At 39.1% G+C, this 16018-nt stretch overlaps 1 protein-coding gene across 13 annotated transcripts in view; it reads left to right on the top strand.

Moving 5' to 3' along the window:
* The window catches only part of TENM2 (teneurin transmembrane protein 2), a 753358-nt gene that overhangs the window by 231160 nt on the left and 506180 nt on the right, over positions 1 to 16018 (top strand). Inside the window, exon 1 of one of the 13 annotated variants that reach the window (XM_077924432.1) lies at positions 6742 to 7119. The exons of the other annotated variants lie outside the window; for them this stretch is intronic. The gene's annotated coding sequence lies outside the window, so the exon portion shown is untranslated. Of the gene's footprint in view, positions 1 to 6741; positions 7120 to 16018 lie in introns of those variants that run through there. 13 annotated transcript variants of the gene reach the window in all.

The raw sequence follows: 16018 nt of genomic DNA on the forward strand, positions 1-16018 counted from the left end.
TGGGAATGGAGTTCAAGATAGCCTTTTTGATTCTCCATGCTGAGTGAGATAAATGTAAAATTTTTACAATTGTCAATTACATCCTAGGTTAGTTGACTTGGCTTTCTTCACTCGTATATGTGGCTTAGACGTGGTAAGGGGAATAGAAATGGTGCAACCATAATTTCTATTACAACTGTAAAAACTGTATTTTCCTTAAATGAATATATTTTACTATTCAAAAAATAAATACATTTCAGTAAAAATATAAAGGACATGGGGAATTTAATTTCCTTTTATACTATTTTTGAGATTTTAAAAGGCTGGGCAAATAAAAAAACTACTTAACTTGGTCACAACAAGAATGCTATGTTAGTGCCAGTCTTACTTCCTTTTGGAGGGTATTCTAAAGCCAGGGTTCCCCTGCTAAGAAAGTCCCCTCCAAACTGAGCCTAGGGCTTGCCGATTGGAAGGTCAGCGGTTCGAATCCCCGCGACGGGGTGAGCTCCTGTTGTTTGGTCCCAGCTCCTGCCATCCTAACAGTTAGAAAGCATGTCAAAGTACAAGTAGATAAATAGGTACCACTCCAGCGGGAAGGTAAACAGCATTTCCGTGCGCTGCTCTGGTTCGCCAGAAGCAGCTTAGTCATGCTGGCCACATGACCCAGAAGTTGTCTGCGGACAAACGCTGGCTCCCTCAGCCAGTAAAGTGAGATGAGCGCCGCAACTCCAGAGTCGTTCGCGACTGGACCCAATGGTCAGGGGTCCCTTTACTTTACCTTACATGGGTAAATACATAAAGCACCTCTCTTACAGACAGAACTCAGATAAGGGTCTCATTGGAGACATTAATGTACAGGCAGCTTGATATATGCAAAAATACATATTTGGGTCCTTAGCAATTGAGGTCTTTAAAGGTAAACACAAGCATTTTTAATTGAGTTTGGAAACAAATAAAAACAGTGTAATTCCTTCAGAATAGATGTAATATGATTCTATCTAGACTAACCAGTCAGAATTCTGTGCTAATTGCATCTTCCGAACCAGCAGCCACATGTGCAATGCATTGCATTTATCCAACTGGAAGGTTGAATCACTATAGCTAGGTTATTTTTGTCCAGGAAAGGCTATAGCAGACAAGCCAGCCAAAATTGGCAAAAGGCGATCTAAGGCTACTTGGATCTATAATTACAGTGTTGGAGTTGTATGCTTATTCCTTTGGTGGGAATGCAAACCCACCAGTACTATTTGCACACCCAGTTCCTAGTCCTGGGAAGCACCTACTCAACTTGTCAGGGTTCAGCTCCAATTTATTGATCCTCATGTAGTTCATCACCAAGTCCTGACAGTGGTTCAGCATTTCTACAGCCTCACCTGATCAAGGTGACAAGGAGAAATAGTTGCCTTGTGACACCTAACTCCAAATTCCCAGGTTATTTCAACAAGCCATTTTATATAGATGTTTTTTAAAAATGGGTGATTAGACGGAAACTTGTGGGACTCTACAAATCAAATGCCATGAACGGAGCAAAAACCAAAACCAATCTTACCTTCTGAAACTGACCTTGCGCATATGTACAGAACCAACTGATTTTGAAAATTATTGTCTTGTGTCCTTATTTCACACTTGACCCTTCTGAATGAATATTGCAGTGCAAAAGTGATATTAGTGGCTTCATTCACCACTAGTGTCATGAGCATTAATCTATACAAGTACCCCTTTCCTGCCTGATGTAGAATTGTTTTTGTTTACACATGTAAACTTCTTAAAACAAAATGTAGTGGAGGGAAATGCTTAATCACTGTGGTGCTTGCAAATCTTAACCAGGCAGTTCATTTGATAGTTTAACCTTTCCAGTGTAAATTATTGTTTGAGATACACCATTTAGCCTTCTGTAAAAGAGTGTGTGTTTTTTCTACTTGCCTGAGTGACAAACACATGTCACATATTTTATTTTATCCTGGGGTTACAACACAGTGTCTGTATAAACAGATGTATTTTATATCAACATCATAAATAATAGAATTCAGATACTAATTAAAATATTATAGCAGGAGAATCTAATATTTCACTCACACTACCCTGCTTAATGTGTAAGTATAACAATAGTGTGAATGGGATTTCAATTCAAGGAATCTACTTGAGGTCATAAAAATCTTACAGGGAATAGGGAATAGAGTGGCTGAGCTCTGCTGAATTAGATCCTATTACCCTGCACTAATTAAAACAAAAGTTTCTAGCATGAAAGAGGTCTGAGTGCCAGTATTTTAATAAGCAATGGTTGGTTTGTGTTACATAATAGTTACAGCATACAATTTTTCTGTGCTAACCTTATCGTACTTACTAAATGCTTGTACAGTAGTACACACTTGTAACAGAGCCACATATTATCTTAATAAGAAGTATAAAGCTAGGATTAAATTTCATTCATCTCTTTAAGCTAATGCATTTCTAAAATCAAGTTAAATAAGCAGTTGGCTGAGCACACAGGTCACGCTAATAAGTTCTGAGTCCAAGATTTAAGGAGGAGAATCTCTTGATTCCTTTATGGCCATTTGAAGATTATATAAAGGGCTGTATAACCATAATTTGCTTTTCTCTTTAAACAAGGAATGTTTATGAGTAAATATAGTCTCAACTCCTATAGAAATTATAATATTTAGCATTAGTATTAACCTAAATTACCTTCCAGGGACGCGGGTGGCGCTGTGGGTAAAAGCCTCAGCGCCTAGGGCTTGCCGATCGAAAGGTCGGCGGTTCGAATCCCCGCGGCGGGGTGCGCTCCCGTCGTTCGGTCCCAGCGCCTGCCAACCTAGCAGTTCGAAAGCACCCCTGGGTGCAAGTAGATAAATAGGGACCGCTTACAAGCGGGAAGGTAAACGGTGTTTCCGTGTGCAGCTCTGGCTTGCCAGAGTAGCGATGTCACGCTGGCCACGTGACCTGGAAGTGTCTTCGGACAGCGCTGGCCCCCGGCCTCTTGAGTGAGATGGGCGCACAACCCTAGAGTCTGTCAAGACTGGCCCGTACGGGCAGGGGTACCTTTACCTTAAATTACCTTCCAAATAGGAGATAATAAAATATAAGTCTTTTTAAAATATGTACTGTATCTCCTATTTCTATGTTGCAGTCTTTTATTGCAAGCAACACCCAACACAGCATAGAAAGCAAAAAAATAAATAAATCCTAAAATAAAAATGTCATTATTAAAATCATCAACAGAAATGTAAGTATGCATATGTGGCTTTCAAAGTGAAATTATAGAAATAATAATAATTTGCTAGCCCATATAGTTCTTTTTCCTCCTTAATATTCAATATTACCTTATGGATCAATTCTTCCAGGCCCAGAGTACCTTCTGCAGGGTGATAAACTGAATTGATAGTGCACAGTAGAGGTTACACTTTGACACTGTAAATGCTCCTGCATGCCACTTTTCATTAATGTTCCAAATGTGGATATGTTTGCCAGCGCAAGATTGTAAGATATGTTTAGTGGATAACGGCTGTTCTCTGTAAGGTATTACTCCTTTCAGCTGCTTATGATTTGATTACAGTCAAAAAGGCTTTCACAGTAGCCTTAATTATAAATGGAGCATAGTAATCTGAAACCTGACATCACACAAACTGTAATCTTCCTCTGTCAGCATCAATTTAAAGGCATTCTCCTTCCTTCCTACCGTTCTCATCTCTCTCCCCCCCCCCCCATTTATTTTAAATGCTGATTTGATCTTTCTGCTTATCTTTTTTTTCTGGGTGTGTCCTACAATAATCCTTGTTTTCATTAGAAGATAGGGCAACACACACAAAAGTACTATTATCCTTAGGTGGGCACTATTCTCCCAGAATTTTCCACCATTCATTAAGCGTGTGAACTGTTCTGTCAATATTTATGATGTTAGCACAAGCCCTTGATTGAGTTACAAACTTGTATTCAATTAGGGGGGCATGTAATTTTGTAAATATTAATAGCATAAAATAACAAAGGTTTTCCATCTGTGGTACCAGTCCTGCTCCATGTCTACCCAAATAATTTTTCCCCAGGATGATCTTACAACAAAGCTAAAAGGAAGAGAAGAAATCAATGACAGGCTCTCTTTTCTATTTATGTCACCCTTTCACATTCAGCATTGTGGTTAGAGCAGCTTTAAGAATGAGTTGAGTATTTAATGGAATAGCAACAATAGTTGATGTCAATTGAAAATGAAAAGGACTAGCATAGAATTTAATCTATATTATCCCAGAAATTGGTCAGAGCATGCCCCAACCTCATTTTAGCCTTGAAGGATAGACCTGTAATAGTGTGATATATAGTTCTCCAGACATAATAGATAGAGGGTAGTCTTTCTCTCTGTTGTGGAGGATTGCTGAGAGATTGCAAAGAAGAACAAAATAAAACATCTTATAAAATAGAGAGAGTTCTGGAAATGATGGAACATTGCTGGAGGAGGGGGGAAGTAGTGCTCCAGGTATTCACAGTATTTTTAAAATCCCTACAGAAGTGCTGTCATGCTTGTATAATATGACTAGTGATGTAGCAGAGTTGTCCTCAAGTTTCCTGTTTGAACAAACACTGTTGATTACTAAAATAACACTAAATTATTTTAATATAAAATGCAATTAAGATCTAGGGCCTCTAAGAACAGTCAAACATCTTATCAATATCTCTGGGAGACAGATGGCCCTCCTACAATTATTAACTCTTCACTCTTCCAGTAGAGTTGCATGCACTTTATCAAGGAAGTACTTGGTGTTTGTTGCCACACATTTTACAGGCACCATCCAATAGGTACCCAGCTGCTTGTGTAACCACATTTTACAGAGCTTTCTCTACCACAATGGTATAGCTGATGGTGGTAGTATAATTTCCCAGTGTCAATGTATTGCACTTTGAACACTGAGGAATCTCACCATTTTCATAAAAATATACCCTTCGCAGAAGACATCTGGATTCCCCACAGTGACTGAGTAACTGCTGCATTTTAAACCCTCAAAAGGAACACCATTTTGGTTGTACTATGGCCCATCAACCCCTGTCTGGGCAGCCAGACAAAAGTACCTCCCCTTGGATCCCTTTAACGGATACCCTGATTCCTTGGACCGTGGTGGGGTGCTCCCAACTCTGTCCATCTAGACTCAGGATTCAACCTAATGCCTTATCCATCACTTGAGTCGACCCCAAACTACTCACATCTGCAACCCCAATCCCTAATGCCACTGCACACATCAAGCAACCAAACCTCATTGCCAGCTGACAAAAACGCACCAAATTGTATAGAGCCTCATTGTCAAATCTGATGCCAGGGTGCCAAATGATCTGGTCTTGAGTGCCAACATGTGCTACATCACCCTGTTCATTGACTCATATTCCAGCAGTTCTAACCTCAGAATTGTCATTACTGGGTGCATTGTGTACAATGCCTCAAGGTCCAGTGCTGCTGCGAATGTGAGGTTGATGCCTTTCTAGTTTACCAGATTATTTTCACCTAGCTGAATGATCGGTGCATCTGGCAGGCTCACTACTGAATTGCATGAGGTCAGACAAGGCTTCAGGCCTTCCCATGTCATACCCCTTCGACAAAGCCATGTAATATGTAATATGGTCTCAGCCCATGTGTTCAGGCTTAGGTGTTGGCCCCATGGTGTTTGTGTAGCTTGCATCCATATCCAATATACAATGTTGTGACAGATCCACACAATCCACAGATCCACACAATCAACAGCAAGCTTTTTTAGCTCCAGCCATGCTGTTTCTTACCTTCTCCATTTTATCAGGAATGGGTGTTTGGGTCATGGAATAACCAAAAGAAATAAGTTATAGGAGTATAATTGTATAACAAATGTCTCTTTAACCCTGGATCTAGAAAACAGTGGAATTTTAAATGAAGAAAGTAACAAACATTTGTCCCTAGGATGTAGGTTGTAGGAAAATTGAGCAGGGGGAGTGGGGAACAGAAAATTGAGCATAAGGGGAGAGAGAGGGTTTCTACCTGAAGAGCTATAACACAAATAACATGATGACTTAGTTCACATGATCAAATCCTTGTTTAATATGTCAGAGTACACACAAACTCTTAGTGCCATATTTAGGGCAGTATGGGTGGATCCCTCACACAGGGTGCCAAGTCGAGGAGGTGCAAAATTGAGAAGACATAATTTAGACGATCCATTTCGGAGTGCCAAATTTTGGGCTCCCACAGAGCATCATATGCAGATACTACATCTGAGTGGGAAAACAAGCTAGGAAGCTGCAGTCAACCATTTTGTGCAAATCAGGAACTGTGGATAATGGCCTGCAAACACCCAGGAAGTGAAAGCCAACTTTAAATCATGGTTTCATATCTTAGCTTGTTTAGAAACCATTAACCATAGTTTCCTGATTCACACCTAACAGGAAGCTATACGTAACTGAAGAATCGTGGTTTGCTTCTCCACTCACGTGACGTGAGTAGCAAAGTAAGAGCTCATGCATATCCTGATTTATTAAGCCAAATTTGATCATGTCAATGTGTTCATTGTAACACTGGAAGAAAATTATATATTATGTGTGGACCGTGTCTCAGAACATTAACAATGACAACCATGACAGAGCAGGCAGCCAAAGCCTATTTAAACTAGAGGGAGATTATTTATATGCTTTGCTGCTCACCTCCTACTGCTTAACTTCCTGCTTGGCCTAAAATGCCAAGAGATAGCTTTGGCTTTAACAGAAGCATCATGGGAATTGTAGTCATCACCACAGGGAACTCTGCTGATTATCAGTGCCCACAGCTGCCCTTTATAGGCCTACAACCTCCTGTTTCTGTGCACTGGGAACAGTGTCTAAGGCAAAGGGAGGGCCGGGAGAAAAGAACAGCATTCCTTATTAACTTGAAGAGGAACACAACATATGGCTAAATAAGAAACAGGTATTTCAGCTGACAAACCTAAGCCTAAACACTATGTTGGACTGAGGAAAATACTCCGAGTCTGATTACAGGCCTACTCATTCACCTGCATTCGCCTCAAGACTTCACAGCAGCTCCATATGACATTCAAGTCAGGGGATTTCTGCCAGTTCTGCCAGTGCTTACCTTGAGGACTAGTGAGAGAGGGGATTGAAGAAGCTTAAGCTTTATTTCTTACCTCCAGCCTGAAGAAACAGGTACTTTTATATATATATATATATATATAAATGGGACATCAGTTATTTGAATGATCTGATTGGTGGTGTTGGGTTAGAGCTGTGCTACCCTGTTTTGTAGTGATTAGTCAGCATGCATGAACATGCTGCACAATCACAATAAACCACAATAAGTGTTTGAAAGACCCTTTATAAATGAGATATGCAAACTCTCTCAGATTAAACCATTCTTTATGCATAGTATCACAATAATAACTGGATCCAAATAATTTGGGTCCCAAATAATTTAGACCCAAATATATGCAGGATATCAGAGACAAATTCCATGTTTAGGAGAAGTATATCACAGGTATCTACAAAAAAAGGAGGCCTTATCTACGATGGTGCCACAACTGTGAAGTACCCTCCTGATTGTGGTACTCCTGGAACTTAAACTACTGTGTTATATCTCGCACCAGATTAAAACCTGTTTATTTGCTCATGTATTTTAGATGGTGGTGTTTTTAGTTAGTTGAATGCTTTTATTCCTCTTAATTTTATTGTATCGCTGCTTGCGTTTTATATTTGTGTCCCACCCTGAAAAGTATTTTTGGGTATAGGTCAATTTATAATAATTTAAAATAAGTATATAGAACTGAGATGCTTTAAATTCTGTGCTCACAATGCACTTATGTGCTGTATTTTTAAATTGGTAGAACTGCTTGAAAGGAAATTTGTTAACGTGAAGTAATAAAAAGGCTACTTTACATTTCCATAGCTTCAAAATATTAGGAAAGATACATTTTCTTGAAATAATAAGTGGGGATTTGATACGAATTTTTTAAGGAAAGATATCTGAAGGTTTATTAGCTTGACAATTTGATGCTACTCTTGGGGACAACACGGTTCCTTGACCATTCCTTGACACTCTGAAGTCCTTGTTGTGACACGAGCTACAGGGTCTTGGATAAGTGCATAAGTGTGACACCAGGTTTGATGTCTAGGATCTGCATTTTATTAATTTGGGAAAGAATATATTGGTTTGATATTTTCAGCCATCAAATGGCAGTCAGAACCACTATAATGTGATAGGAAAATAAATGATAGCTTTGTTAAGATTTACTTGGTAAAAGACATGGCCCATTGTTCTGAAGCCTCCTATAGCAGCTCAGCCCTTTATACTGTGCTTTTCCCCCTGCAGCCAGACATTTCTACTCCTTTCTTATTATGGTCTCTATGTTCTTCTGTATCTCCAGCAGAACATGTTCTTCAGTGAGGTGGTTGTTGTTTTTTGATTCCCTGGTGGGCAGGGTTTAAGCACTGTAAATCTCCCAACCATGCCTCTCTCATTAAATATCATTGCTTACAGCCTTTTATCCCATTGTAGAAATTGCCCTGTGAGAACTGGCAATAATGAGGATGGGGATAGATCAGTCAACATGTGTCCTAGATATCTTGTCAACATTTTGCACTGTCTTCATTCAAGGTTACCATTTAAAATGGTGATTAATGTAGTTGTGTTTGAAATTAGATCCACTGCAAATAATATGAACATAGATCTTATAAGTTGTTTCCAGCGCCTTTCTAAACTGGGGAACAAAGTGTGTTGCACATGTTCTTGGGTTAAAAGCTCAATGAGCATATGCTGGGGTTAATTATAATTCTCCCTATTTGAGATTACTAGGGAGGTGAGAGGGAAAAGGTTAGGAAACAGAACCACAGCTGACATTTATAAGCTTATCTTAATTAATATATCTTCTGTCCGGTGCATGAAATTACTTCCTCCTTTGCATGTGTCTGCATTAAAGCTATGTGAGCAATAAGCGTATCTGTACTTTTAGACTATAGCAGCAATACTTCCTTGTTAAGTAAAATTATTTCATATACTCAAAACTGAATATAAGGCATAAAATAAACAAGACACTTTGACTGTGGTATAAGAAAGCAAAAGAGACTAGCTAAAAATGTGAATGACAGGAATGACAGAAGACTAGAAAGTGATAGAATGAGGAACCCATGTGTTTTGCTTAAAGTGTGAGACAGATCTCAGTAACAGCTGGACTTTATATTTTCAAAAAATGGAGACGCCATTGTTTCTTTATCCCATAATTCTGTGGGTGACCTGATAACTGCAACACCTAACAGGGACTAGTTTATTGTTTGCAATCTCCATCTTAAGAATGCATTTAAATGCAGACCTCATGACTACAATATCCAACCTAATATTTATACTTTTGTTTTTGATTCCTCATCCATCTCATCCTTCTTTGTCTACCATTTAGCCTGATGAAGAGTTCTGGGAAACTTTTAAGACTTCCTATTTTGTGATATTTTGGGTGGATCTTAATATGCATATAGCCCAGTTGTGGATTTTAATATTGGCTCTTATGGACCAATGCAGCTGTATTTCCTTTTTATGCAGTTTAAAAGTAACATCCAGCTACTGGAAATATTGGTTAGTGTCATATTGATTCAGGTAAAATGAATTGAGCTAGAAAACTGGATGTTCTTGGAAGAATAGGTGACCAGTAGGAAAGCAGACCATAACCCTTCTGATTCAGCCCTAGTGATAGAATTTTAGAGGAAGACAGTGTTCCTTTGACAAAATTACAAGTCCTGCATGTATTCAAAACATATACCCAGCTAGATTAATATATGTATTAACATCAGCAATTAATTATTCGAAGGCATTACATTGCCTGCAACATTTGATACAACTGACAGAATTTAGCATACTGAATTAGCATATTGCAGTGTACTGCTATGGATGACCTATTTCTCTGTATCCTTTGAGAATTAAGATAGAGGAAGCTCTTGCTAGAGAATCCTTGACCTCAGCAGTTAGGCAGCAAGTCGATGGGTAGATGAAATACTGTAATCTCTATCAGGGCAGTGCAAGAGAACAGGGACGTTTGTCAGCATGAAGCAACCTTTAATTTTCTGTTTATATGACATTGACTCAGACTTGGCTCATGTTCTCCTGTACTGTATAAAACTTCATAATTGTGAAGTGCACACAAAGCCACATACATACAAATTACCAAGTTTCCACAAATTTTCTCACCATAGTTGCCTTGGCAAACGTCCCTTCTGCAAATATCCGTCCCTCCAGTGATAATCTTGAAGCTGAGTGCAACAGGGATGAGCTTCCATTTTTCCTCCTGAGCTATGGACTAAGATGGAGGGCAGGGGGTTGTTCCTATCATGCTGGTGTCGAATGTCTGATGTCAAAGACAACACAAGGGAGGGATAAGCCCAGCCATAATTTCTGACCACTGCACAATGAAAATATACATTCAAGTTCCTCTAACCTAGCAAGGCTGAGCCATTTAAAGGGCACATCTACTGCATACTGATCATATCAGCTAACCACCTGTTGTGAGGGGATTTTTTTACAGTATAGCACTGAGCACAATTGTTATTTATGATGATCTCTTGATTGGTTCCCATCTAAACAACTATAATTAGAACTGCAAATGCTGCCCAGTGTCGTATATATCTAGTGCCAAAAAAGTGGCATCTGTGTATTGGAACCCACAATGTGCAAACACCAATCAAGCTGGATTTTCAAATTCACATTGTTTCTTCTTTTCATGATAGAGCACTGTGATAGCAGTTCTGGACACACACACGGTATACAGGAAAGTGAATGCTTTGGAAAAACTTGGGGATATTTCGGGGGTTGCTATTTAATATTTTCATACATGGGCTCAGCAGTTCCTGCAACGCACAATCTACAATAACTGTACAGTAATAAAGTGTTTGGGACGCGGGTGGTGCTGTGGGTAAAACCGCAGCGCCTAGGACTTGCCGATCACATGGTCGGCGGTTCGAATTCCCGTGGTGGGGTGCGCTCCCGCCGTTCGGTCCCAGCGCCTGCCAACCTAGCAGTTCGAAAGCACCCCCGGGTGCAAGTAGATAAATAGGGACCGCTTACCAGCGGGAAGGTAAACTGCGTTCCGTGTGCTGCGCTGGCAAGCCAGATGCAGCTTGTCACGCTGGCCACGTGACCCGGAAGTGTCTGCGGACAGCGCTGGCTCCCGGCCTCTAGAGTGAGATGAGCGCACAACCCTAGAGTCTGTCAAGACTGGCCCGTACGGGCAGGGGTACCTTTACCTTTACCTTTAATAAAGTGTTTGTAACAAAGCGTTTGCAAGCTGGGTGTAATGGAGGGGGTTGGTATTGCATGGTAACAAGATGACTTTTTTCTAGTATGGTTTTTAAATGTGATATTTGGAAACCATGATTTTGGTTTTTAGGTATCTTATTTAATCCAACAATAATACAAACACTAAAATTTGCTCAATCTACTTTATAAAATGTAGGATGAAGTTCTTACTTTAAGAAGGGCTTTGGTTATACAGTATGTTAAAAGAAGGAAAGCGGGTCTCATGTTGGGTTTCAATCTGAGGTAAGAATGTGTGTATCTCCTCATGCGATAAAATGTGAGAATGTCTTTCCTGGATATTATACTGGAAGCATGAAAACTAGATGCACAAATCTCTGGCCGATCCACTTTCTGCTGACTTGCCATAATGTTGAAAGCTCCTGAGAGTAAAAGGGAGATGTTTTAAACAGGAAAGGTTTTCCTTAAAGATGTAGGTAGGCAGCTGAATAAAGTACCCTTCACTTTCAGTTCTGACTGTGAAAAAACTACTAAAGACTCTTTCTAGCTCTTTTAACACTGGAATCATCTTTAAAATTCAAATAAATTTTGGAAATAGAATGTGTTCTAAATAAAGCAAAAGTCATGAAGCAAACTCCTGCAGAAAATACAGAGAACAGATAAATAAAACACACATTTCTGCATATTTTCAGTTGAAAAATTATGATAACTATAAAAGTGCTTACTATAAGAAACACAAATACTGTGAGTATGTCTGTGGAATTAAAACCTGAGATGGAGTTGTAGCGTTGTAGTAGACCACATATATTGCATGTAAAACTCCCAGGTTATTTCCCTGAGTTCTTCAGGTAGGACTGGGAAATATTCCTCTTGGATACCTGTTGCCAGCCAGTTTAGAAAATATTAGACTAAAGAAACGACTCAAAATATGACAAGTTTTATAGAACATGGTTCAGCTTTATTTCCTGCACATGGACTGCATCTTCCTATGAGATACACAAACACAAACATAGGAAGCATATAGTTTACAGGTCATGGTTAGTGATGATTGAGCTTAACCCATTTCAGATGACACAGTATGCCAAACCTTGGCTTAGCTCAGTGCAGTACAGGAGCAAAAGGACCAGGAAGATGCAGAGTGCCATCCCAGTAAGCCATAGGTTGACATACCATATTGTATGAATGAGGCCATTATAGATCTTTGTCCAAAATACATTCTTAGCCTTCTGAAATTGTACTTTAGTGTTAAACTAGATGTATTTTCAAGGAATAAATGAGTAACAGTATATATCTTTTTCAGCGTATATATATTTCTCTTCTTAATTAATTGAACATTATAGTCTCAGAGAAGATAGTGAATGTTAAATTAAGATTCTCACTTAAGGCACTTACCTTATTTATTAATAACCTACAGAATGTCGATGCATTTTATGAGAAAGACATTTAAAAGGAGGGGAAAGGCTTTTGTAGAAGGAAAGGGCCTTACACTTAGTCAAAAATAATTTTAAAACTAAAAAAAATCCATGAGGGATGGTCCAGTAAGTCCCTAATGTATGCCTTAGTTGCATAAAACTCTTCATGTGTAGGTGGGTACCCGATGGGGAGATGGATAGATCAGGCAAGTTGCTTGTGTTCTTGAAAGAAACATGGTAAAAAGCCTTCAAATTATTTCACAAAGTTAAAGAGTAGTTATCATCCAGATCACATAAAGCTAGTTTGTTTTTCTCGTGATAATTGGGAAGGGGACTGTCTTAAAGGTAATTATAAAATTTATAATTGGGTGACTTGTAAAGGCAAACTGAGAGTTTGTCTTCTGATCCCAGAACTAAACTCAACCCTGAACTCCATTGACGTTTAGGCCCAGTTTGTAACAGACTTGCCCATGCCATCCTCCCCACACTTTCCCACAATTTATATTTAAAATGTGAATGTTCCAGTGTTATCAACAGTAGATATTTCTCTTAAGTAGAATTCTATTGGTATATATATTTTTCCTAAGTAAATTCGACTGACAGAATTCAATTTACATGAGATAAAATTTGGATGGATTATCTGAAAAGCATTCTTAGAATGGTACTGATGTTGAATCACTCACTACTTCTTATACTACAATTGGTGCAAGCACTATATTCATATGAATGAGCTCATTTTGTATCTCTAAGTTATTACCAGAAACAGGATTGTCCTTAGGGTGGTATTCAATTCTCTGATTCTTCCTTTATATTTGTTCTGTATGTAATAGATATGTAATAGATAAGCACATCTAGTGCAAGAATATGTGCTTTACTTACTAGTATTTAATGATAGATAATTTAATCTTTGTACATACTCAACCAAATAGTATTCTCATTATTTATTGTACTATGAAACTGGTTTTTTAAAGTTTACCCTAATGTAAATAGGGTAAATAATGTAAATAGGGTAAATAATGTAAATAGGGTAAATAGGGGGGACGCGAGTGGCGCTGTGGGTAAAAGCCTCAGCGCCTAGGGCTTGCCGATCGAAAGGTCGGCAGTTCGAATCCCCGCGGCGGGTTGCGCTCCCGTTGCTCGGTCCCAGCGCCTGCCAACCTAGCAGTTCGAAAGCACCTCCGGGTGCAAGTAGATAAATAGGGACCGCTTACTGGCGGGAAGGTAAACGGCGTTTCCGTGTGCTGCGTTGCCTCGCCAGATGTGGCTTTGTCACGCTGGCCACATGACCCGGAAGTGTCTGCGGACAGCGCTGGCCCCCGGCCTCTTAAGTGAGATGGGCGCACAACCCTAGAGTCTGTCAAGACTGGCCCGTACGGGCAGGGGTACCTTTACCTTTACCTTTAATGTAAATTATAGAAAAGCAGTATATGGCACATGGATTTGTTTTTCTTTTCAGTGCTTTGATAACTAAGTCATCAGAGCTGTTTACATTTGAAAAAAATCTATAATACTTAAATGTTGATCCCCTTCTTTCTTTTCTAAGTCTGTATTTAAATCTGTTTTGTGGAAATAATAAATATAAGGGGTGAGGGGGGTAGATTTCCTCTACCAATCTGATTTAAATGGAAAGCAACAGCCAAGCTAGCATAAGCTATTATGGTAGACATATATAAAACTTGACAACTTAAATCCTCTTTCCTCTTCACTTTGTATATTTTCCCTTGTCTAACTGTAAACACCAGGACACTTGGGTAGCAATCCTGGATACAACAGGAAGTCCCATAAGAGAGAGTGCAAGTACAACTGAATGCAATTATTTTAGTGTGTAACGTCCAGTGAACTCACATTTAATGGAGATTATGTTTCAAATCATATTCTGTGGTTGTATTATATATGTAAATTATTAGCCTTCATTTCTAGAATGCTCATAAAATATCTGTCTTGTAATGGAAACAAAGCTTTGGTCTACCAAATTACTTTTAACTTAAGCAGTTAACAAATTTATTTTAAATTTTCTGCTCATATAAGGTCATACACATCTGTCCTATTGATTCTCATGGCCATTACAGCGACTTCTTGTCCTGTGTATCATGTTGAGGACCTAATGCTGATGTCAGAAAACTTTGGCCCAGTGACATTAATTAGTGTTATTGTTTGTCTGTTTGTTTGTTTGTTTGTTTGTTTGTTCAATTTATACCCCACTTTTCTTCCTAAAGGAGCCCAGGCTGGCAAGGATTTCCAATTTGGCCTGTGAGGCCATTTCCCCAAAACTACATATAGCTGAACCCTCCCTGACATCAGGTGTGAGGCTGGTAAAGGTGTGGCTGCCATCACTTTGAAGTTTGCAAGCAGTCTGTGTTGAAGCCATTTTCAAACAGACTTCAAAGCTATGTTTCTCAGCACCCATTAGCTGCTTGGTGCTATGTAGTTTCAGGTGTTTGGGTTTTTCTTTAATTTAATTTTTTTTAAATTCCAAGTTACCATGGAATACCAGCTCATCTACATTTTGTCCCTATGCTACCACCTTTGCTCATAATTGCCATGCTGTCTGCATTGTCTGAACCAAGTTATCGTCTGTTTGAAGGACTAGTTCCCACTTTGTGGTGATAAGGGCAAATGAGCATCTTGCCTTGATGCCTTGGCTAAGAAGTCCCCAGTTTTCTAAACCAATCAAGGCAACACCCAGTTGCTTATCGGTTACTACTGAGAGCCCTAAGCACTTACATAACCTTCCAGTTAGTACCAAAACAGACCAACCAAGAGTCATGTATCCCTCTGTTCAGAAAATTACAGGCAAACTCTAATAATAATAATAATAATAATAATAATAATAATAATAATAATTTATTATTTATACCCCGCCCATCTGGCTGGATTTCCCCAGCCACTCTGGGCGGCTTCCAAAAGAATATTAAAATACTATGATACATCAAACATTAAAAGCTCTATCTTTTATTCACCTTGAAATCTCCCTTTCAGTTTCCACTGTGCTTTTTTGTTTTTTGAAAGCAAAGTTGTTGGACTCCTAGATCAGTGATGACCTTCCTCTTCCATCCTTCCCACTCACTCACCTGGATGAAATCCCTAGTTGCCTATGGCAACTAGGTAACATGTTAAACATGATTAAAATCTCTCGCTCTTCTTCCATTCCTATTATTTCTTTTCTCTTTCTATCCACTTTCCAGTTTATACCGCTTTCCCTTCCCTTTCCCCCACTTACATTGAAGCATCACAGCATGTCTACTCTTGGCTTGTAGCCACCTCATCTTTCTCTTTATCCATATCTTTTTCTCCCTTCCTCTCTTTTCTGGGACAAGCCTTCAGTAATTTGCCTTACAGTGTGCCTTTTTTAACTTTAGCAATAAAACCTGTTTTTTTCTGGAACAGCTCTATACTCATATCA

The sequence above is a fragment of the Podarcis muralis genome, chromosome 2 (genome assembly GCF_964188315.1).
Source record: "Podarcis muralis chromosome 2, rPodMur119.hap1.1, whole genome shotgun sequence".
Classification (NCBI taxonomy): domain Eukaryota; kingdom Metazoa; phylum Chordata; class Lepidosauria; order Squamata; family Lacertidae; genus Podarcis; species Podarcis muralis.